This window comes from Monodelphis domestica, chromosome 3 (assembly GCF_027887165.1).
Source record: "Monodelphis domestica isolate mMonDom1 chromosome 3, mMonDom1.pri, whole genome shotgun sequence".
NCBI lineage: Eukaryota > Metazoa > Chordata > Mammalia > Didelphimorphia > Didelphidae > Monodelphis > Monodelphis domestica.
In genome coordinates, this window is record NC_077229.1 from 424,367,267 (window position 1) to 424,392,940 (window position 25,674).

A 25,674-nucleotide genomic window follows, 5' to 3' on the forward strand; every position below is an offset into this window, starting at 1 on the left:
CCTCCGGAATAGTAGAAGGTCAAAGAGTTGGAACATAAAGTGGGGCATAATCTAAATCCAGAAAAGCCCAGCATCCCTACAGACACCCCGGAGTGAGGGGGTGGAGAGGGACTCGGGAGAGCAGTCAGCTCCACCTGCTCCTGGTTTGGTCCCGAGCCATTGAGTCAGCCGGCCCTAGGAACCTCCCGAGAGCGCCCTTCATAGCTGGAGGCTCAGAGGCCGTCCCGGGGCCCAGCGCCGCCGCCTCCGCCTGGTCCAGCTGTGATTAGCCTCCGAGCCTCCCCGAACCTCCCCTCGCGCACCCAGCGGCTCAGCGCAGCCACAGCTGCAGCAGGTGGGGGGCCCCCTGGGCCAGCTGACAGACAGCGGAGGCGGAGGCGGGGCCTGAGCCCGGGGCGGAGCCGCGAGGAGAACGGGCCCGGCGCAGGGGGGAGGTGAAGGGGGAGGAGGAGAAAAAGGAGGAGGAGGAGGAGGAGGAGGAGGAGAGAGCAACAGAAGGGAAAGGCTGGCTCCCACACGAACTGAGCGAGCTCTGGCTCTCTAGGCACAGAGTCCAAGCTCCAGGGCTTGCCCAAGCGATAGAGCGTCTCCGAGGGTCAGCGGTTGAGGCTGGGCGAGCGGCAGCCGGTGAGGCTGGGGCGCAGACAAAGGCGCCGCCGCCGCCGCCGCCGCCGCCGCCGCTGGCTCGCAAGCTTTCCTGCGGGAGCGAACCTGGGCAGCGATCGAGGACTCTCCGGGTAAGTGGCTTTTCTCTCCGCTTGCTTTCTTTCTTCTCCGCAGTTGCTCCTTTCCCGGGAGTTCAAGGCAGGGTCTTCGCGCTGCCCCTCGCCCAGTAGAAGACAAAAAGAAACGCTAGCTATCCTTCGCCTCGCCAGCCCCAGTCTCCCCCAACATGACCCCCCCCCGAGGAAGTTCCCTGAGGGTCCCACGGAGAGAAGGATGCCTGCAGGGCACGGCAGCTCCGATCCCTTTGTGGGCATCCTGGACTCGGGGTCTTGCTCAGAGTGAGATTCGGTGATTTGAATGGAATGGTTGCGTGTGTGTGTGTGTGTGTGTGTATGTGTGTGTGTGTGAGTGTGTGATTAACGGACTGGATCAGGAAGGAGGAAAGTCAGGATCCCAGAGGGTCACATAAGGTTCTTAAGGTTGCCTAGGGGTGATTGATACAACTAGTTCCCGATTTTTTCCTTGTTAGATGAGCTCTGTCTTAGTTTCTTTGCTTCCATCCTCCTATTCCCCCCACTCCCAAGAAAGGGTTAATTTAATAGTTCTCACGCCCACCCCCAAACACACACGGTTTTTCCTTGTCTCACCAGAAAAATGGGGTCTGCTGTCGTGGGTCTCACACCGGAGGGCAAAGGTTCTGTGTGTGTAAGACAGATAACAGAGCCCGGAGAGAGCTAACCTTACTGTAATTCCTCCTTCTCACACTGAGTCCTTCGTTCTCCCGGGGAGGGACTGGGAGGGCAGCGTCTGAGTGTTTTTTTTTTTTTCACGAAAACTCAGTCCAATGCAGCATCTATCTCCCAGCATCTTACATTCATTGCGCCTTATTCTTAAAAGCAACCCAGAACCCGAGACAGCTTTTGCTTTTGTTCTATCATCTTCACTCCCGGCGAGGAAAGGTGTTAGGTAGCCTGGGGATTGTCACAAGATCCCCTAGGAAGGTGGGGAGAGCGGAGATGTGAGGGGAATGAAGGAAGAGGTCAGCGGTTTCCGGGTCCCTGGAAGGGGAGAAGTTGATTTAGTCGTGCTGCTCAGAAACGTTCTCGGGACCCAAACAGTTTGTCTTAAAATTGTTCATGAATTGAAGCATTTATCAGGCTGCTGCCTCTCACCCCATCATGTGCTTCTTTAAATGCGTTGGCAAGCTTCACCCTCCCAAGCAGTCAATTTCCATTCACATAGATTTGCTGTGACTTTCTTAATGCAACCTCCTTACTTGTCATTTAAGGAGCTTATAGCCTGCTACTCTAACTTTCTCTCAAATTCAGCGGACATTTATCCCTTCCCACCAGGTGCAGGAACCTCTAGAATGGGAAATGGCTTCTTACCTAGCACTGGGAGGGAAGGGAAGAGAGATGATTTGGTCTTTGGACTTATGTCCCTTTTCCCCTCTTTCCCCTCTGCTCAACTAAATATCCAACTCCTGCCTGGATTAGTCTGAGAAAAAGGGGCAACCAAGCACCTAACCTTTCTGAACCCTTACTGTATGGGGGTAGGAAAAGCTGGAACCATCTGTTCCTCCCTACTGAGGACAAAATGAGAGGAAATGTGCTTAAGATGTAGCATGAAGGATTTTGGTTAGACACTAGGGAGTTTAGACCTAAGGTAAACAGCAAGGCAGAATTGAAATAGCCCTTGCCTAGGAATCAAAAGACATGACTCTGGGTTCTGGCTTGGGCCCAAATCCATTGGCCAAGTGGCTTTACCCTTCCAGGCCCCTACTTTCCTTGAGGATCAAAAAAGTGGGTTGAACTAAATGATTTCTAAAGGTCCCTTTCAGCTCTAATAGTTTATGCAGCTGGTGCAGTGAGAAGAACATCGAACTTGGAGCCATAGGACCTGAATTCATATTTTGCTCTGCCACTTCTTTATTCCTATGTGACCTTGAGCAAGTCACTTAGCCTCTTGGGGACTCAGTTTCCTCATCTGTAAAGTGGGGAAGTTAGACTAGGTGATCATTATTATCCCTTCCAGCTCTCTGTCTATGATTCCACGATTTTAATGATATGGTTTTCATTAGACAATGGAATAGATTACCAAAGAAGGTAATTGGGACTTGCAGTCACTCCAAATATTTCTAGAATCAATAGAATGTGCAGGGCAATAGACTAGGCAGAATGAAGGATGTAGCTCCCAACCCTAGCCTAAAAGGGCCTAACCCTTACTCCATGCTTTTCATCCTATCAGAATATGTTCTGAAAAGGGTCTGATATTTTATACTAGAGCATGAATTTCAATTACTTCCTCATGCATTTATCCTTAGGCAGTTTGCATTTTAGGAAAAATGTTAACCTCTTTTTAAAAAGGAGCTCTGAGCATCAGCAGACAGGTGGAAGGAAATGTTTCTGGGAGTAGAATACTCACAGTGGGTTTCCTAATATCACACTTTCTTCTAGCCTTGGAGTCCTAGAAGAAGTTGTGATACTTTGCCATTATTCTTCATTATGTTGTTCTGAACATGAGGCTTCTTGAGTTTTCGGTCAGGTGTTAACTTGGGAATCACACTCTTGGTTTTAGAGCACACTTGGGAACATTTTCTTTTCTTGTTTTTTAACCCCTTCCTTCCATTTTAGAATCAATGAAGCCTAGGGGTTCCAAGACAGAAGAGTGGTAAGGTCTAGGCAATGGGGATTAAGTGACTTGCCCAGGGTCACACAGCTGGGAAGTGTCTGAGGTCACATTTGAACCCAGAACCTCTAGTCTTGACTCTCAATCCACTGAGCCACCTCCATGCTCCCAAGTTATTTTAATTGGGTCTAACCCTTACTTCTTTGCAGGTCCAAAGAGATAATTCATTCTCTTATTATTTGGTCCAATCTGTGGCAAGACCTTTGTAAGAGGGAGTGAGATAGCATGCATTTTGGCATTCAAACTGAACCATTAAGTGTGGTTGGTTTTTTTGTTTTTTGTTTTTTAATCACCATTTGGGTTGATTTATACTCAAGGGATATTGGCTGCTGGTTTTGCCTTTCCCAGACTCACAGCAGTTACATTTGATAGGCAGTAGAATTTCTCCCAGCCTGCTGCTTTTAAGCATCTGCTAATGGGCTAATGAGTAGCAATGGGAGAAGGAAGGGGGACTGAGGGGATCTCTTTCTATCAGCAGCTGCTTAAGCAGCAGGTCAGGGAAAGCTCTTCTGTCAGGAAGTGGCAGCAAGTGAGAGCAGCTTCTCTAGGAGGATAGAGCTGTGAGGGAAGTCTGTGTCAGACTGGAATTGTTAATCACAGTATTCAGAGTGACCTCATCCCACAACATGTGGTGAGTATTCCCGTAGTTTCTAGCTCCTCCGGTCTGTCAACCAATAACATAACACCCCTGGAGAACATGCCTATATACAACAACATACGATAAGACAATTTAAAGAGCTGGGAAATGAATCTAGTTTCATATAGAGGGTCTCTGAATGGGAAGAGGCTGCCCACTTCTTTCTTGGCTTAAAGCAGAGCTTCCTCGTACCAAAATAGAAGTCATATTAACTCTTTTTATAGTCTCCCCTCTGGAAGTAAGATTAATTCTTTTTCATGCTACCAGAATGCTATCTAGATTCAAGGGTGTGCTAGAGTCAGCTTTCACGGGCTTAGAGCCAATTGTTAAATTTTCAGCATAAGCAGTCATGTCTCAGAAATCAACAACAAATCAGAGGTAGATTTATTATTTTGTTGATTATGTAGTAGATAAAGAGCTGGGCCCAGAATCAGCAAGATCTTAGTTCAAATATGGCTTCAGACACTTAGTAGCCATGTGTCTTTGGGCAAATCACTTCACTGCTGTTTGCCTCAGTTTCTTCAACTGTAAAATGGGAATAATACTAGCACCTGCCTCCCAGGCTTGTGAGAATCAAATGGGAATGGGATAATATCTGTTATGTGATTTAGCACATTGCCTGGCACATAGTAGGTTCTATCTAAATGCTAACACCTTCTTCTTCCTTCCTTCCTTCCTTCCTTCCTTCCTTCCTTCCTTCCTTCCTTCCTTCCTTCCTTCCTTCTTCTTTTTCCTTCTCTTCTTTTTATCCTTCTTCCTTTTCTTTTTCTTCTTCTCCTCTTCTCCTTTTACTTCTTTTTCTTCCTCCTCCTCCTCCTCCTCCTTTTTTTCTTCTTCCTCTTCAATCAAGACAATATAAGCTGCTCTGGGTTCTTGATGATTAAGTCCTGGTTGGGCCACAATTAAAGAAGTAAGAAACTTTATCATCTGAATCAGGTACATAACCTTAGACCCCACTTCTAATATAGTGTCTGAGAAACATTTGTTGAATGACTAAAAGAAAAGAATTTCAGGAAAAATTCAACTATAAAATAAATCTTGGGGCAGCTGGGTGGCTCAGAGCCGAAAGAGATAGGAAGTCCTGGGTTCAAACGTGGCCACAGATACTTCCTAGCCCTGTGGCCCCGGGCAAATAATCCCAATCTCCTAGTCATTATGGTTCCTCTGACACAAGGTTCTAAGACAGAAGGCAAGAGTTTAAAATAAAAGACTCAAAAATCTTCATTAAGAACGTTCTTAATTGTATACAGGAACAGCAATCTTGTATGATGATTATCTGTGAAAATTTGGCTCCTCTCAGAATTGCAATGATTTTGGACAATTATGAAAGACTGATGATGGAGAATGCTATCCACCTCCAGAGAAGTAACTGTTGGACTCATCTTTCATACCAGTGTATTTATGGTTTTATTCTGGGGTTTTGGTTATATATGAGTTCATTCTTGCAACATTGACCAATATGGAAGTGTGTTGCATGACAATAAAAAATTAAAAAAAAAAAAGAATGTTCTTAAACAAGCTAGCCAAAAATCTCTTAGCTTCAGGAAAGGAAAGCGTTCCAATTAATACGTCAAAATATAGGTATACCTCACATTGCATAAAACCAATTTAAGAAATTTCATTAGAATCTAAAAAAAAAAAAAATCCAGATTTCAAACAGACAAGGGGGTGAGGGGAGATGATCATTGACTTTACAAAAGAATTTTTTGTTTTTATAAAAGCATTTGCTATAATATTGGCTCTTTTAAATAGTTCCCTTTGTGTATTTTAAGAAATTCAATATACCTCTCATGGAATAAGGTTCACCTCCACTAAACAAAACCCTAGCAGCTTGAAGATTAATGTAGCTTCCAGTTCTTAGCCATCAGGAAAATTTGATCCTTGAAGTCACATAATCATAGAATGTTAGAGCTAGAGGGACCTTAGATGTCTTAGAATTTTAGAATTAGAAGGGAACTCTGATCTCAAATCCTAGTCTAATTTCTATTTAAGCTTCTGGGGGGGGGGGGTAGCAGATAAGGCTGGAAGAGGCCGGGGCTGCAAGATAAAAGGAAAATAGCATCAATGGAAGAAACAAGTAGAGGGACTTAGAGCCTTGGAGGGCACCCACACTTATTGAATGTGACCTCCATGAAGATCCAGCAAAGGGAAACTGAGGAGTGGTCAGACAAGTGGGAGGAGAACCAGAAGAGAGGAGTGTCATGAAAACTTAGAGAGAAAAGAGTATCAAGAAAAGCATAGTCTGTGAGTCAGAGACTGAAAAGAGGTCAAGAAGGATGAGAATTGAGAAAAGCCCCATTAAATTTAGCAATTAAGAGATAGTAATTTTGGAGAGAGCAATTTCAGGTGAATTATGAGTTTGGAAGACTGACCGAAGACAATTAAGGAGAGAGTAAGAGGAAAGGAAATGGAGACATTGATTGCAGACAGTATTTTCAAGGAGTTTAACCACACTAAAGAAAAGAGATAAAGGATAATAACAAGTAGTAATGGAGACAGTAGGTACATAGTCAGTAGACAAGATAGGGTGGGATTGAAGAGAGAATGGAGATGATAAAGGAGGCAATCTGCTGGAGAAGATAAGGTTGGAATGGGATCTCTTGTGGCATGTAGAGGCTGTGCCCTGGCAAGAAAAGCCCCTTCTTTATGTGAGACAAGAAACTATAAGACTTGACATTTATCCTTATTGAGTTTCATTTTATTAGATTCAACCTTGCTCCCTAGCCTGTCAAAATGTTTTGGGATCTTGACTCTCATCCCTCATATTAGCTATCCCTCCTAACTTTTTCCAACAACAATTTTGATGTGCAAGTCTTCTATGCCTTTATTCAAGTCATTGATAAAAATATTAAACAACACAGATCTAAGCACAGATCCCTGAGGTATTGCACTAGGGACCTTTCAACACACCAACAATAAACCATTGACAAATACTTTGTCATTTATCATTTATCAAGTATTGAATGTATCTAATGATATTATGATCTCATCTACCTCTCTTCTCTGAACTCCTGTTAACTACTACCCACTGGTCCTAGTTCTGCCGTCAGGGACGAGCATAACATGCCTAGTTTTTGTCTTTGAAGGGAGAAAGCTTTCAAGTAACTGGAAGATTGCCATCAATTCAAGGCAGTGTTTATTAAGCACCTATTACCTGCAAAGTTCTAGGGATATAAAAACAGATAAAACAGGTATCTTACCTTTTAGCAGCTTATAGTCTAATAAGGACACTAAAACATTTACTTTAATAATTATGATACCAGGCAGAATGTGTTTCAGGCAAAACAAAATGAGACAAGACAAAAATAATCCAGAGAGTGCTATGGAAAAATTGAGAAAAGAGATCACTTTTTTGTTGGTCTGGGAGTTGGGTATTTTGCTGGGAGGATAGGGAAGAGATATCAATTAAGAAAGGGAGTTACTTGTCCTCCTTCCTGGATTTTTCTCATCCTCCTCTATCCCAGTTCACACACACACACACACACACACACACACACACACACACACACACAGAGAGAGAGAGAGAGAGAGAGAGAGAGAGAGAGAGAGAGAGAGAGAGAGAGAGAGAGAGTCTGACTGTTTCTTCTCAGTTTCTTTTGCTAAAACTTCATCCAGATCATTTTTCCTAACTGTGAGTATCCCCTAAGTCTCTGAACTAGGTGCTCTTCTCTTCTTCCTCTATACTATTTCAATTAGGTGGACAGAAAAGAGTAGGTCAAGAACATGAAAAGGAAAGTAGATTGGGAATGGTGCCAACAACAGAAATAGTAAAGTTAGGGAGATTTGGGGTGGAAGCTGATGAGTTTGGACATATGTTTCTGATGGTAATTGATGAACCACCCACATGGAGGAGGGATCATGGAGAGAAATGTGCCAAGGACAAAACTTTTGAGGGTACATTTAGAAGAAGTCAGTAAAGGAGATGGAGTAGGAACATAGTGGTAGACCTAACAGATTTGAATGTCATGGATGCCAAAGGAAGAGATCTATTGGGAAAGGGTTGCAGCATCAAATACTACAAGGAACTCAAGGAGAATGAGGATTTTATTTTCATGTAGCAGGGTTTCAATTTTCCTTATTATCCTGTTTGCCTTTCCTTGGATGCTGTCCAGTTGGTTAGTGGACCTTCTAAGATGGGCCATAAAAAACTCAAGAAGCAGAATGTTAGGGCAAGAAGATGACTGGACTTGGAATCAAAAGATTTGAGCTCTTGTCCCTACTCTAACATTTATTAGTTGTATCACTATAGGCAAGAACTTTCACCTCTCCAATCAGCTTCTTTATATATTATTGATCAGTTGTTGTCCTGAGGATCATATGAGGTCACATGTAAAGTTGTTTGTAGCTGCACAGTGCCCTGTAGCTGTAACCCATCGTTCTTATTAGATGCATAATCCAGGATCATACTACCAGTTAATAATAGCTAGAATTAGAACCCTTGACCTTTCCACCATTCTTTCTACTTTGGCATTCATAAATTTTCCTTCTTACCAATGAAAAATCCAACTCAGCAGACACTTTTCATGCACCTGTTTTAGTTAAGACACATGTAATACCCAGTGAAATTGTGTGTTGGCTATGGGAAGGGTCGGGGAGGGAGGGAAGGAAAGAATATGATTCTTATAACCAAGGAATAATGTTCTAAATTGACTAAATTTAAATATAATTATTTAATTTAAATAAAACTTAATTTAAATAAAATTGTCTAAGTTGACTAAATAAAAAAATCAAAAAGATAGCATCTTAAGTGTTGGTCATATACTTCTGATTTGGTGAAAGGACTTTATCCCCCTCCATGCAGGCTGTCCCTTGTGACTCTTGTCCCTGTGCTCCTGAAAGTTTGCCAGATAGAGTCATTTAATGTGCTGTTGACTTTCCTCAATTTCTCACAGCCCAAGGATACTGGTAGAAAAAGTTTATCCATTAGTTATCAAATGCAGCTGACATGCGGCCAGTTTATTTTTGGCAGTCTTACCCTTTTTTGGTGACATCTTTTACATAACTTCTTATTCTTAGTTCTTTTTCTGTAATAGTTGCAACTTGCTCATGTTTACTATGTATCTCTCCATTGCCCTTAGAAATAAAATTTTACTCTTTAGATATTATAGATCTATGAACATCATTGGAAGAAAATTAATATTAAGAAGATAGACTGGGGGCAGAAAGGTAGCTGAGCAGATTGAGAGCCAGGCTCAGAGACAGAAGGTCTTGGGTTCAAATTTGGATTGACATCCTTCCTAGCTATGTGACCATGGGCAAATCAATTAATCCCAATTGCCTAGTTCTTAACACTCTTTTGCCTTAGAACCAAGATAGTATTGATTCTAGGATGGAAGGCAAGAGTCTTAAAAAAAAAAGAACATGGGCTTTCATTTCCAGGAAAATGTGGGGGTCTTTCAAAGAATTTTGAGGCAGACAAACCAGCTCTCTTTCCTGACTTAATTCTGGGTCCTATTCATTGTTCATGTAACTGCTTATGTGAAGTAATACGTATTCTTGATCCACTTGGTTTTTCCCATGTGGATAGTTGGGCATCACTCATTAGATTGATTATGTATCTCAGTTAGGAGCCTTTGCAGTACTGTGGGGTCTAATGCAATCAATATATCATCCATAAATAGGAACATGTGGAGAGTCTTAGCATTTATAAAGAATCCCTCTACCATTGGTATTTGGTGCTGGAATTCCTCCAAGTTAGGGGTGAACCCCTTTGTCCATATGTATTCGATTTGGGTTTGGTTTTTTGCCTGATATTATTTCATTGGCATAAGGAATCCCTAGTAAGGAAATCCCTGCTAATGGGGCTAGGCATCTGTTGTGCAACTTATGGTCTTAGAGAGTTGTTTGGGGGCACTTGGGAGTTAAGTTACTTGCTCAGGTTTGCACAGCACCTTGGAGAAGCGAACCCTTACAGATAGTCCTGGGCATGCCAAGGTAACAATTAGGTAGCCCGCCCTTCTTGGATGATGTCCTCTTCCCAGAGCTCTTTTTGACATGCTTATAATTGAGTTGATACTCCCAGTTACTTCTGGGATCCACAGACTCACCATTCCCATCGTGTCCAGAAAATAGCCATGCCCAAGAGGTGAATCTTCAGCCAACATCATCTGTGGGGTGAGTTCCCTGAAAAGACTAAGTCAAGGGACTGAGATTTCTAAACCTTTCTTTACAGGCTGATGACTCATCACTGCCTATCACACAATCTAAATTCTTTTCTTTTTCTTTTTTTTTTTAAACCCTATTCCTGGCTAGGCAGCTGGGGCAAAATGACTTGCCCAGGATCAGACAGTTACGACATGTCTGGAGTTAAATTTGAACTCAGGACCTCCCATCTCCAGGCCTGGCTCTCTATCCACCGAGCCACCTAGCTGCCCCACCAGTCTCAATTTTAGACAACTGGGCAATTAAACATTCCTCATTCACTTCATTCATCTCCTGTTTCCATGGCTTTGTATAGGATGCTCCCCCTCCTGGCCATGCCAGTAGCTTCTCCCTCTTCATCTCTGCTGCTGGGAATCCCCAACTCCCTTCAGGGCTCTGAAAGTTCTTTCCAAGGGGGCAGTTGGGTGGCTCAGTGAATGGAGAGCCAGGCCCAGAGATGGAAGGTCCTGGGTTCAAATGTGACCTCATATACTTCCCAGCTGTGTCATCCTGGGCAAGTCCCTTAACTCCCATTGCCTAGCCCTTATTGTTCTTCTGCCTTGGAACCAATATACAGTATTGGTTCCAAGATGGAAGGTGGGGGTTTAAAAAGAAATGAAAGGCCTTTTCTGATTCATCCAGTTTTTAGTGCTCCCTATACTCTGAAACTAGCCAGTATTTGTTCTGTGTGTGCTTTATGCTTATTATTAATTTATATTAATTATCATTAATACACATTAACTTATTTGTGTAGCTGTCATTTTCTAATGGTCAAATGTAAACTTCTTGAGGGCAGGAATCAGTTTTTGTCTCTGTGTCCCCAATACCTGGCACAGCACCTCGAAGGACTTTACTCAGAGCTTAAAGAATTGAATGGACCCTTTCTGAGGCTTATGAAATAAGACCACCTCTAGCCAGGTCCTTCCTTTCCTGGTGAGGGTTGCTGATAACAATTCTCAACTTAATTCTACCAGTCTAGTGACTGCTGGATCCCCTCATTGGCCTCTAGTACATAACTGTTATGTGAAATAAGTCAAACAAACAAACATTTGATAAGCCCTGATTATATGGGAAGTGCTGGGGGTATACAGAAAGGTAAAAGAAAATCCCTGGCCTCAAAAAATCACCTTCTAATGAGCAGATAGCATACAAATAGTTATGCAATAATAGATAGATTTAAAGTAAACTGGAGGGGTAGCTGGGTGGTTCAGTGGATTGAGAGCCAAGCCTAGAGAGAGGAGGTCCTGGACACTTCCCAGCTGTGTGACCCTGGGCAAGTCACTTGAGCCCCATTGCCTAGCCCTTACCACTCTTCTGCCTTGGAACCAATACACAGTACTGACTCCAAGATGGAAGGTGAGGGTTTTTTAAAAAAAAAATAATAAAATAAAATAAAGTAAACTGGAGGCCATCTCAGAGGGAAAGAACTATAATTGAGGAGGATGTGGAAAGGCTTTTTGCTGAAGGTGGCATTTGAACTGAGGTCAGGGGGAAGCTAGGAGACCCTAAAGAGGAGAGAGAGCATTCTAGACATAAGATACCACGTTCTTGTCATTTACATGCTTTTATTTCTTCCTAGTCACCAGGACAATTGGTGGGAGACTCTAAAGATCAGAGTATAGAATGATGGCCCCTTTCTAGAGCCTTTATGGCTCCTTAATACCTTCCCAGTTGCCTTTGAGGTAGGTATGATCACCATTTGAATTCTGTCAGTCAAGGGATGAATTTTCAACCAGCACCGTTGGAGTGTGATTCCCCGAAGAGAGACATCTACGTTCCAGCCCTTGATCCTTGCTGAGCGACGCTCCCTCCTCCTGGCAGCTTTCTAGTGACTTTAGGTGTAGAAGTTGATGTCACGGTCAGCATGCCAAGAAAGACACTCATGATGAATGCAAAAACCCACCCACCTGCTCCCATCTGCCCCATTCATGCCCACAGAGCTTTACCCCAGCACCCTTTCCCAGCTCTCACGCTCGAGGGCAGAAGTTGGCATGAATGGAATTCTAAGTATAAAAAGCAGCTGGCTCTCTCGAGCAAATCTGCCCACACCTGGGGGGACTCCTGGCCCAGGGCAGAGCTCTGGGTGTACCAAACTCCTCTACCCACTTTTGCTCTCTCCTGCCTTCCATGTGTCCCTTTGCCCTAAGCTCAGCCTCGTCGTCTGTGTGTGCTCTCACGGGCGCACATTTACAGGAAGATGAAAGAGGACTGAGCTCAGTGGAAGAGAGAGAATAAACTTTTGTTCTATGAAAATACAAACTATTTTGCTCTGTGTCGCTGGGTGAGGTTGCCCAGGTGCAGCTCCGGTTTCCTTAGGCCCCTCAGCATTCCCCTTGGAAAGGAGAGAAACCAGCCGGGGGGCCCCCAACCTCGAGGTATTAAGGAGGGCTGAATTCTTGAGGAAGAAAGAGAGAACTGTGGGGGCATTGGAATGTCAGGCCTGACCCTCCAGGGGAATTCCTTGAGGGATCCTTGGATTTCAAGAGAAGAGGGATCTAGTCTGGCTCTTGGGATAGAATATTTTGTTTGCACCTTTTCCAAGATTTCTAAGTAGTTCTCATTAGTTTTGCAGTCACAACATCTGAGAAATATTTAAGAGTGCAGAAGAATAAAATAAAATAAAAGTAAAAAAAAATGGAGAAGACTCATTAGCAGGATTTGTGAGTTGGAGGGATTGTGAGTGGTCATCTGAATCCTGCCCTTTATCCATCCTTGATCAATTCTTACCTCTTTTTTTTTTTTAATTTATTTTTAAACCCTTACCTTCTGTCTTGGAACCAATACTGTTTTGGTTCCAAGGCAGAAGAGTGGCAAGGGCTAGGCAATGGGGGTTAAGTGACTTGCTGGGAAGTGTCTGAGGCCACATTTGAACCCAGGACCTCCCATCTCTAGGCCTGGCTCTCAATCCACTGAGCTACCGAGCTGCCCCCAATTCTTGCCTCTTTAGATGTTCATTTCCAGCTCGTCCCTCTCTATCGGATGCACAGAGAGAGGACAGCTGCTGGATCCTTTGCCTAGGCACCTATGGAAAACTTGCAGAGTTTGCACCCTTTTAGAGAAATGGAAAGGGAATTAATTGTTGGGGAATGAGGGAGAGGACAAATAGAACAGAGCAGAAGCCTTCGAGGCCAGAAGCCACTCAGGGTCTTGTTTTAGAGGTCACCGAGTAGTTTTATAACCACCTTTATGTAAGTCAGTCTTCTCACAGGGGCAGTCACGTTCCCTTCCGGTCCTTGGCCTCCTTTTCTGTGAAATGAAGACCCTGGACTAGATTCTTCCGCAAAGTTTCTTCCAGTTTGAACACAATGATTAGAACCACATCCCATCACTCTGAAACTCGCCTTCCTGGCCGGGCTCTGCAACAATTTCCCCTGCCTGCTTTTATGGATTTATCCCACTCATTTATAGCACTGGGTTTTGCCAGGGTCTGGGGATGATTGTTAACTTTTTTCCCTTAAAGGAACATGTTTGAAAACTGTATTCCCAGGTCAAAGTTCCAAACTGTGGCCAATGCTCTGGGGAATAAAGGCTGCTGAACTAGTTACTCTGGAGAAAGGAACTGTTTGCACCAGAAATGGAAGCTGTCAGGACGCTTGGATATTTTTATTACACGTCTGCCTAGAGGCAAATGGTGCTGGCTGGCGTAGCTGGCTATGCGAGAGTATGAAATAAGTCAATGACCTCTCCCGGTGCTAGGCCTGTGCAGAGGTGTGCCCTGGAGTGCTCACCAAGGAAAACGAACCCTTTCAGCATGGTGAGCTGGAGGAAAGAGCCCACTTACCTTCTGCTCATGTCCCTAAACAGGAAATCAATGTTATCCACTTTGTCCATCCTTCCCACAGCTGCCGAAAGGATCTCGCGGATGGCACACACCTCCTTTGCAGGAAAGGTGACCCATCTCTAGCACGATGTAAACCGCAAAAGCCCCACCCCTTTTCTCCTGTGAGCCAATAGAGAAGCTTCCCACCATTTCCCAACAGGCTTTGATTTGTAATTTCTCAGTTACAACCTTCAAAACTCCCACACACAATGCCTTTCGCCCCTCCTCATCGCGGCCGTAGTCCACCTTCAAAAACATTCAAGAGTGGAATAAAAGAAGATCCGTCAATTATGTGACAATTAACAAAATGCCTACTTAATCATAATTGGAGATGGATATTCAGAATAGGGAAAAGATATTCAGCGAGGACGTTATTGGCTGAACTCAGACCAATTTCTCTGTGCTGATGTGGTCGTGTTGTCCTTCTCTTGAAGGAGAAGCCAGGTGACAACTTCCTTATGGATAACTTTTTTACCTAAAACCCCAAGAATTCATGACAGCAACCCAAGCCTTTAGTCCTCTCAGCAAATGATAGCCAGAGTGGTGCAGCAAGGTAGCACAGTGGACAGAGCACCAGGCCCGGAGTTAAAAGAACCTGGGTTCAAATCTAGTTTCAGACACTTCCTAGCTGTGTGACCCTGGGCAAGTCACTTAACCCCAGTTGCCTACCCTGCTCTTTTGTCTTAGAACTGATACTAAGGCAAAAGATATAGGTTAATTGTAGCCAGAGGGTCATTACAACACTTTTTAAGGAAAAACTCATTAGCCTTTTTGAAGAAGGGTCTTAAAATATTGCTCCTGCCACACATACCCTCATGAAATTTTAAGCATTTAGAGGGCAAGAATTGTTTTTTTTCCTTTCTTTCTTTCTTCTTCTTCTTCTTCTTCTTCTTTTTTTTTTTTGGTGTTGTATCTTTAGCTCTCAGAATAGCGTCTTACACATCATTTGGGTTTAGTAAATGATAGATTGAAATTAATTATCCAGAATTGCTGCCTATACTTCTGTTGGCAATTAAAATCCTTTGCTCAGACTGAGTCATCTTTCGCTGAGGAAAGAACACTCGCCTAGAAACAGAGAACCTGACTGCACATCTTGGCTTTTATACTCGACTAAATATATGATGAGAGGTATCTCTGCCATGTGACTGTTCACTTCTCTGAATATGTTTTAGGATCTAGAAAATGGGGAAAACAACTCTTTTAGTGGGGGATGGACAGTCATCTCAAAGTCAGAAAGCTCTGCCGCTGATACCTACTGACTGGATAACTATGGGTCCTTGCCCTCTGTCAGTACCCAAGGATTATTTTCTTTAGAGCTTTACCTTCAGACTTAATATCAATTCAGTGGATTCAGCCACCAATTTTTTTTCTCCACTTCCTGTCACTATGCCTAGAAATCTACCATTAGAGGTTTTGAAGGCTTTAGAGTGTTTGAGTCCCTTATTAAAATATAACTACCAAATATATATAGTCCTTACCAAACTATAACTGTTATATATAGTACCTTATTAAAATATAACTACTATATATATAAAATATAACTCCTAGAAAGAGTTCTTGCTTAAGCTTTTTCACACACACACACCCCAAATTCTTACCTTCTCACTTAGAATCAAGACTGAATATAAGTTCCAATGCAGAAGAGTGGTAAGGGCTAGGCAATTAGAGTTAAGTGACTGTGCCCCCTGGCTGCCCCTTGAGTGACTTATTTATTTATTTATTTGTTTATTTAATAAAAACTCTTACCTTCCATTTTGGAATCAATGCTGTGTATTGGTTCCAAGGCAGAAGAGTGGTAAGGGCTAGGCAATGGGGGTTAAGTGACTTGCCCAGGATCACCCAGCTAAGAAGTATCTGGGGTCAGATTTGAACCCAAGTTCTCCTGATTCCTGACCTGGTGCTCTATCCATTGTGCCCCTTGGCTGCCCCTTGAGTGACTTTCTTTTTTTCTTTTTTTTTAATAAACCCTTACTTTCCATCTTGGAATTACTACTGTATGTTGGTTCCAAGGCAGAAGAGTGGTAAGGGCTAGGCAATGGGGGTTAAGTGACTTTCCCACAAAGCTGGAAAGTGTCTGATGTCAGATTTGAACCCAGGACCTCCCATCTCTAGGCTTGGCTCTCAATCCACTGAGCTACCCCACTGTCCCCCCTTGAGTGACTTTCTAAGACTGAAAGTTATCAGCAAATTGCAAATTTCCATTAGTAGAGGGCACTTCTGTACTGAGAATTTTGTATACATTTGAAATCATAGATTTGTTAGCAAAAGGAAAGCAAAAATGATGTTCTCGGTCATCAAACATTTATTAGGCACTTATTATGTCCTAGGTACTGTATGTAACAAGATTCAGATATACAAAGAAAGGTATCCCCATCCCAAAAAATCTTTCTGTGCCCTCAATGAGTGTACATTCTAATGCAGGAGATAATACTGAAATGTCAAGGTGCCTACAAGGTGTATATAGAGTGAATGGAAGGTTGTCTGAAAGAGGAGGCCAGTACCATTTGCCTCAAAGGATAGCTGAGAGGAACGTGCTGTGTACCAAGAAAGAAGCGCTGTCAGTGCAAGACATCGTAGGGGGAAAGATCACGGAGTCTGAGTGTTTGACTCGGAATCAAGAAGACTCCAAATCATGACTCTGACAGTCCCTGCATGACACGAGCCACTTAACCTTTATGTTTCTCAGACAACTCTTCAAGGCTGAGTTATAAACAGATGCCATATGCATCCGTGGAGGGTCTCCTCAGCTGGGGAAATCTGGCCAGTCATTGACATATTGACACACTCATTATCAGTAACAGAGAACAAACTGAAATTTCAGAAATGGTTGAGCATTGAGAGGCAGGATGGTCCTAAAAGACTGGCTTGGCAGGTTTATTTGCTAATTTGAGAGACTGGCTTGCCCTCGAACAGGCAGCTGTTGTTGTTGTCGCTATGAAGCCCAGTCGTATTGAACCAAGCACCTAGAACTTTAGGGAATCCCCTGGACCCCAAATCCTAGGGCTTTCCAAAGACAAGAGAAAACTAGCTAGAATAGGCTACTGGATTTGAAAAAACTGTTGTGCTTGCCAAACTGGAATAAAGAAGAAGGTGGCAATAAAACACCTTGGAAGAGATGCTGACAAATTAAAAACAATGGCGCAACTATGAGTGAACATCTACTCTGGGCCTTGATGCCTAGAGGGGAGAGAGGGTGAAAAATTCCCCTGCTAATTATACTAGAGTTCAGTTGTATCCTTCCACTGCCCATCCATCTGCTATGTGACAACTCTCAGGAAAGATGGACCACCCAGATGACAGCACCATCATGATACACTAAGTTGGCATCAGTGCTACTCAGCACCGTCTCTCTTTCCTAGCTAAAAGAACATGAACTTAGCTTATAGGGTATTCATCTTGGCTCTCCCCAACCCTAACCCTCCATTCAACCTATTTCCATTTTGCTTTTTTAATTTGATTAGAAAGTGGGGAGGAGAGAGAAGGTTTAAGTACTCATTTATTTTTTGAAAGTCTTTGGATGGAATGATTTTTTTAAAAAAGTAAAATCCTTACTTTCTTGGTATCAATTCTAAGGTAGAAGAACTGTCAGGGCTAGGTAATGGGGGTTAACTGACTTGCTCAGTATCATAGACCCAGTTATGAAGTGTCTAAGGCCAGACTTGAACCCAGATCTTCCTGTCTCTAGTCCTGGTTCTCTATCCATTGTGATAGCTAGCTGCCCCTGGATGGAATGATCTTAAGCAAATATTTGCCCACTAAAGGGTCAACATTTGCAATCCCACTTTAGGTGGGAAGGGGCATGGAGGGGGAAATAAGTTCAGAAGTCCATGGACCCACTAAACTTAAAAAAAAAAAACCTTTACTTTCTGGCTTAGAATCAATACAAAGCATACATTTTAAGGAAAAAGAACAGTAAGGACTACACAATTGCCCAGGGTCACATAGCTAGGACATATATGGGGTCAAATTTGAACCCAGGACCTCCCATCTCTAGTCCCACTGAACCACTGAGCTGCCCTCCTGCAAAACTCTTGCAGCACACTCTCCTTTGAAAAGAAAGAAAAAATCATGCTCTTTTAAAAAAAATATTTATAATATTTTTCCATAGTTACATGATTCATGATCTTTCCCACCCCTCTTCCCTCCCCTCTCCCAGCACTGACAAGCAATTCCACTGGGTTATACATGTATCATTGTTCAAAACTTATTTCCATGTTATTCATATTTGTAGTAGAGTGATCTTTTAACATCAAAATCCCAATCACATCCCCATTGAAGTACGTGATCAATCATATGTTTTCTTTTTTTTCTTTTTAATTTTATTTAATTGATTAATTAAGAAAAATTTTCCATAGTTACATGATTCATGTTCTTTCCCTCCCCTTCTCCCCCCCACTCCTACCCCACCCCCTGTAGCCAAGGAGCAATTGGGTTTTACATGTGCCATTGATCAAGACCTATTTCCATATTATTGATGATTGCACTACGGTGATCATTTAGAGTCTACGTCCCCAATCATATCCCCATTGACTCATGTGTTGATCATACATTTTAAAAAATTGCTGGCACTTTCCAATGACCTTTCATCATAACAAAGAACAGTTGAATAAGCAGAACAAATCTCAACCTTGATCGTGTCTGACAATGGGTGTATGCCTCATTCAGCAACCCTAGTCTCCCACCTTTTTGCAGGAAGGAGGGAAGTATGCTTCACCATCTGCTTTCTTCAGTCATGACTGATGTCTACATTAATTAGCATTTTAAAGCTGTTTTCCTTTAGGTTTTTATGGCAATCAGCTCACTAGACCTCAAAGTATCTTGAAATGTTCTAGAATCTATCCTCAAAATTCCATTGCCGCATTAGGTAGGTTCTGCCGATGGATTTGAGCCCATCAAATGAATAAAATTGTAGCCCCGCTTCTTGCTCCAATGTGGATACTAGGAGCATTAGAAGAGCAGAAAGTTCACTTTCCAGCCTGGTGACCACACATTTTTTTTATCCTTTTCCCTCATTGAATGCAGTCATGTTTGTACTGCCCTTTGGGTACTGAATTTGGGCTTTGACTCTCTTAACATATTGAATTACCCTTTTGTCCTCCATATCACCTTCGTAATTGGTAAGACATAATCATGGTATTATTATTTAATTATCACACTCAGAGTAATGTCAGATTTCAGTAATCTAAAACTATATTGCCTCAAACTTAAATTATATGAAATAAGAGCCTACCTATCAGGTAACAGAGGTCTTAGGAAAGAAGGTGCCCATGAATAAAAGGCACTAGGTGACTCACTGGATAGAGTATTAGACCTGAATCAGAAAGACCCGAGTTCAGATTTGACCTCAGATACTTATCAGCTGTGTGATTCTGGGCAAGTTTATTAACCCCTGGCTGCCTCAGTTTCCTCAAATGTAAAATGGGGATCAGAATAGCACCTATTTCCCAGGGTTCTTGTAATAAAATGAGATATTTGTAAAGCATTTTGCAAAACTTAAAACTGTCTGTATAGAAATGGAAATAGTGACAACATTTGTACAACCCAATGGAATTGCTTGTTGTCTGTGGGAGGGGGAAAAGGGGGAAGGAAAGAAAACAAATCATGTAAATGTGGGAAAATATTTTAATTAATTAATTTTTCAAACTGTATATTCTAGGTACAATTATAATTACTATTATGAAAAAGTGTCCCTTTCCAATTTAATTCCTAGAATCTTTCTTTAGGATAAATTGAGTTTTTTATAACTTCTTATTTATTAGGTCTTTACCTCATAATACATAAATATGATAGATATAACCAGTGTCTTTATTTGACCTTTAGGACTGAAGAATTACCCATTTCACCCAAACATGCTGACCTTGGTCACTTTCCTATGACAGATGCTAGTTCATTCTCTCAAGAGCCTTTTGATTGGAAGGCATCAAAAAGATTATCTGGTCCAATTTCTCTCTTTTTATAGAGAAGGAAAATGAGAGACCCAGAGAGGAGAAAAGACTTGCCCATGTTACTTAGTGGGAAGGCCAGGAACAGAAGAACCCCGAGCCTTCTGACAGCTAATCCAATCATCCCATTCTCATTTATTATGGAAAATATCCTCTTAGACACAGATAATCAAAAAGCATGTAAATGTCTGCTGGGTTCCAGGCCCTTTGCTAAAATTAGGGATTTAGATAAAACAGCCCTTGCCCTCCTTAAGTTTGCATTCTACTGGACAGCCAGAGAATGTTCCAGATGTGGGGTGAGCCTGTTCAAAGTCTCTGAGACAGAAGATTAAGGATTGGGTATGGGAAGCAGGTCAGGATGGCTGAACTATGGAGATATGAAGTCATGTGCAAAGGAGACCCCAAAGACAGGAAGGGAACAGATTGGGAAGAACTAGTAGAGGAGTTTCTATTTGATCCCAGAGTCACTGGGCAACTATTGAGTTGAGTAGAAAGCTAACAATGTCAGACCTGTGCTTTAGACGGTGCGTGGAGGATGGATTCGAGTGAGGGGAGACAGGGAGGCTAATTAGGAGGCTGTTGTATGAGTGTCTGAACTAAGAGGACTTAAATAGAAATGTATTGATAGTTTCAGTGGTGAGTGGGATAGAGAATCACTTTGGGCAAGGAAGACTGCTTCCTTGCAGTAAAAGTGTAGCTAAGATTTTTAATTATTGTCCAATACTGTCTGACTCTTTCTGATCCTATTGGGGGTTGTCTTGGCAAAGATACTGGAGTGGTTTGCCTTTCCTTTTCTTCCATCTTATTTCACAGATGAAGGAACTGAAGTCAACAGGGTTAAATAACTTGCCCGGGGTCACTCAGCTAGTAAGTGTCAGAGGCCAGATTTGAACTCCAGAAGATGAATTTTCTTGGCTCCAAGTCCAGAGCTCTATCCACTGAGCCACCGAGCTGCTAAGTGAGATTAGATAGCACAAATTTGTAGTAGACTCATTGAATGAATAACTACCGCAGGAAATCATGCATCATGCAGGAAATCATTCCATCAGGGCATGAATGAACAGCAATTGTAGAAACTATCAAATTAAAGGTCACACTAAATTAAACATAGTGCATGGTAGATCATATATTAAAATTTGGATTCCCAAAAGATTCCAGAGTTGGAGAGGGAGATAGGATTATACATCCAATGAAAGGATTCCTGAGTGTCTTCCATGCACTGGAAATCATTCCCAAGGTTCAGTTTGCTAACACCTATTCAGTACCATTTGCATTGTGTAAAGCCAGACCTGCATGCATTGATATTTCAGAATGAGAAACAAATACTGTTTTCAGTAGCATCCTGAAGGCAGCCAGGCTGAGAAGAGTCTATCTTGGTCTCTCCAGCAAGGAGACAAAGTTGTTTGGCTTCCTGATTTCACCTCTGGTTACCTCTATGCCCAAAAGATATTTCCAAGTTTCTGCTGTACTGAGAGTAGCCTAGTCAAGAGAACAAAAATGAGGAACCAAGAGGATTTACTTCAAAAGAAGTCCAAAATGTAAAGCTTGGTCAGAAAGTAATGCTGTAAAAGGAGCATGATAAAGGGCTACTCTCTAGAGAGCCAAAGAGATTCAGGAGAGAAGTCCATAGCCAGGGTGCTTTAGCAAAGAAACAGAAGTATGAACTATAGCTCATTCCCCTTGAGTGATTTATGGCCAGTGTGATATAGTGGATGGTCAGCTAAGTAGCTTAGTGGATAGACTGCCAGGCTTGAAGGTCAGGAAGGCAAGTTCAAATCTGGCTTCAGACACTTACTAGCTGTATGACCCTGTACAAGTTACTTTACCCCATATGCCTGAGTTTCCTCATCTAAAAAGTGAGCAGGAAAACGAAATGGCAAACCATTAAACCATTCCAGTATCTTTGCCAAGAAAAGCCCAAATGGGGTCACAAAGAGGCAGACATGACTGAAATGAGAGACCAACAGCAACAACAGTATTGTGGATAAAGTGCTGGACCTGGAGTCAGGAAGACTTGGATTTCAATCTTGCCTCAGAGACATCCTAGGTGGAGACACTAGTAGTCATTTAACCTTCCTGGACTTCCTAACTGGGCTAATATATAAAACAAGGAGGTTGGACTTGATTACCTCTAAGGTAGTTTCCATTTGTAGAAGAAAGGAAAAAGAGGTGAGAAGAGGGAGGGTCTAGGACAATCTGGTAGGTAATGGACAATGTCCATGTTAAAGAAGCAACAGATAGATGATTATTCAGCAAAGAAGACTACTAAGAGAAGTAGGAGGAGAACCAGGAGAGAGCAGAGCCATAGAAATCAGGAATGAAAGGGAGCAGTCAACAGTGTCCAAAGCTGGAGAGAGATCACTGGTAGAAGATGGTTCAGTTGAGTTATGGGATCAGAAAACAGAGTACAAAAACTTGAGAAGTGAGTGGGAGATGAGAAAGTGAGGGCAATCGGTATAGAGCACTTTTTTCTAGGAATTTAGGAGTGAACAGGGAGAGGGAAGATGATAGTTTATATGGATGGTAGGATCATGGGAAGGATTTTTAAAAATTTTGAACTTAAACTAAAAAAAAAAAGTGGAAATTTTTATATACTTATATATCCTACTTAGTAGCAAAGGACTGGAAACCTTAAGGCATAGCTGAACAAATCATGGTATGTAAATGTAATGGAATTCCAAGACAGAAACAGAGGGTTGTATACAGACCTACAAATTTCTATTATATACACAAGAGAAAGTTGTTTTGTTAAGAATGGGGTAGGACTAGTGAGAACAGAAGACAGTAGGGAAGAATACAATTGATTAAAAAAAATATCGAAGATTAGAGAAAGAAGATTGAAAGAGGAAACAAACTCTCCATAACCCCACTTTATTAATCAACTCTTTTTTTAGTGAGAAATACTGGAGATAAAAGTTTACAGTGCCATAGCAGATGTGGCGATTTTAGAATCAGCGGACTTTGATTTACATCTCTGATCTAATAACTATTTGTGTGATTTGGGGCTGATCTCTTAACCACAAAGAGCTTTGGTTATTTGGTATGTGAGTGAGTATTATTTCATATGTAGACATGAAAGGGTTAGACTAAATCATTTCTAAGGTCCTGTCAAACCCTAAATTGATGATTGTGTGATGGAAGTTGGAAGGCTGCATGGCTGTCATACACTCGCTTGGTCTCTTTTTTGCACTTGATTACTGTGGCATGGTGGAAAGAACATTATGGTCTAGATATTCTAGAAAGCATTTTGGAACTACAACCCCCAAAGGCATTATATTGTGTATGTCCTTTGACCCAGCAATACCATTACTAACTCTCTACCCCAAAGACATCAATGAAGCAAAAAGACATGCACAGATATTATAGCAGCTCTTTCTTTATCAGCAAAGAACTGGAAATTAAAGGAATGCTTTTCAGTTAGGGGAATAGCTGAACAAATCATGGCACATAAATATAATGGAATATTACTGCTCTGTAAGAAATGAAAAAGGGATGGTTTCAGAGAAATCTGGGAGGACTTGTAAGAGCTGATGTGAAGTGAACAGAACTAAGAGATTCAGTTATAGAATAACAATAGCATTATAAAGAAAAATAACTCAGAAAGACCCCAAAACTCTGATCAATGCAACTGATCACAATTCCAGAGGACCTCTGAGAAAGCATGCTCCTGCCTTCTGACAGAGTGGTATGGAATGTGTGCAGAATGGGATATGCATTTTTGGACTTGTATGGCAAATATGGTCATTTGTTTTACTTAATTGTGCTTGTTACAAATACCAGGGTCCCTTCCACACTGTAACTTTCCCCATCAAGATTTAGATACATTGCAAGTTGGCATAAGAAATTAAATGGGAATTTTTTGGAAGTTTTGCAGAAGTAGCAGATGACATGTGAGGGTCAACAAACAACACAGAAAAAATGTAGAAAAACAGGCATGCATAAAACATACATGTAGTGCTGTATAATGTCAATCTTATTTTCTCTCTTAATACCATAAAGAAACACAATTTCTTTTTTAAAGTTAAAACAACTAAAAAGCTAAAGTTTGTGTATTGATTTATAATCTTGAACCCTAGAGACTACATTTCCCACAATCCCCTTTTCCTTTTCCTGTGTGTGCTATGTGGAGGGAGTTTGGGTTTTCGGTTTCCACCCATTCTCTCTCTCTGGATCCATGGTGGAGGAGGGAGGAGCAGCTCTTGGTTTGTTGCTAGCCTTACTTCCTTATACTTCAAGATAAATATTTAATTAAATATTATTAAATATAATACTTGGAGTATTGGATATTAATTTTAATCTTTACATTTCAAAAAGAACATGAAAACCAGTAGATGACAAAGACTAGAAATGTTAACATTGACTTATATATATAGTCTATAATCAAATACTTAACCCAGATTTTACAATAAAGTACTGTAAAAACCCCATAAAAGAAAGAGAAAAAAATTCAATCTTTCTGAAGGAAGGACCAAAAAAATTTTACTCAAGTTTTCCAGATCATGGGGATTCTGCATCCCTAAGTCCTGTGATGTGGAAGGGATACTTGTCTTGTGTTTTTCTCTTTTTCATATGGAAGGGAGCTAGTAATAGTGATGTGGGGGGAAAAAAACATTAAAAAAAGAGTCATTGAAGCATCTTTTAAAATACTCAAAAGGGAGGGGCAGCTGAGTATCTCAGTGGATTGAGAGCCATGCCTAGAGACAGGAGGTCCTAGGTTCAAATATGGCCTCAGACATTTCCCAGCTGTGACCCTGGGCAAGTCACTTGACCCTCATTGCCTAGCCCTTACCACTCTTCTGCCTTGAAGCCAATACACAGTACTGACTCCAAGATGGAAGGTAAGGGTTTAAAATAAATAAATAAATAAAATACTCAAAAGGGAACAGATGAAAGTTCAGAAAGAAACATAACAAAACTTTGAAAATAACATGAATTATTATGTTTGTATCTTTTAAAAGCAAGAGGTAAATAATTGATATTATTGTCATTCTAGAATAATAACCTAGAAGTAGGAGAAAAGACTTCCCAAGAGTAGTCTAGAGTTTATTTCTATGACTTGGTCTTGCTTGGTGGAACTTTGGTACTTTTCCCTCTGTTTCTAAGATGAAAGATAAAGGCAAGAAATGAGATTTCAGTACTTATATGACCTATGATTGGGTCAGTGAGGCTATCCCTCTTGTTCATATACATCAGAATCATTGCCTTGCAACCAGTTTGATAATGACCCTCAAGACTTAGCTAGACTGGCCATTGGGCATAGTCATTTGCCAGTCACCAGTCCTATGCCCAAAGCCCTTGGTAAAAGTTGTCAGAGATGGTGGTGTTCTGCTGGTTGGCCACTGAGAACCCAAAGACCCTTCCATTCCAAGGTAAGCATTAGTGGAACATAAATGGAAAACGGTGTTGGGATGATGGGACCCATTTCCTTGAAGTTATCATGCTGGACTGCCTTCACATGGTGTTCTGGCTTTCTAGTTCTTCATAGCAGGTGGCAGTTGCTATTGTGCCCCTATCATGTGCTTATACTCAAGAAGACAAGATACTCTTTGGGACCTCTTTGGGATATTTTTAGTGTAAACAAAACCTGATTAAAGTGAACATCCAGGAACTTCTGAAGAAACAAAGGGATGTGTTGTATAGTGAAGGGGAGAGGTGTGCCCTCACCCACATACCTTGTTCAGCTAGTGCTGGGGAGTATCACAAGTTAATTTTCAATATATCTACAAGGGAGTCTTGAGTCTTTTACATTATATGCTGGAGGGAAGCACCTTTATTTCAAG

General features: G+C 41.8%; 1 protein-coding gene across 2 annotated transcripts in view; it reads left to right on the forward strand.

Moving 5' to 3' along the window:
* Window positions 1-99: 99 nt before the first annotated feature.
* Window positions 100-25,674, forward strand: part of MAPK4 (mitogen-activated protein kinase 4) — a 226,663-nt gene continuing 201,088 nt past the window's right edge. Inside the window, exon 1 of one of the 2 annotated variants that reach the window (XM_056824424.1) lies at window positions 100-737. The gene's annotated coding sequence lies outside the window, so the exon portion shown is untranslated. The remainder of the gene's footprint in view (window positions 738-25,674) is intronic. The other variant, XM_016431393.2, reaches the window with a different exon arrangement.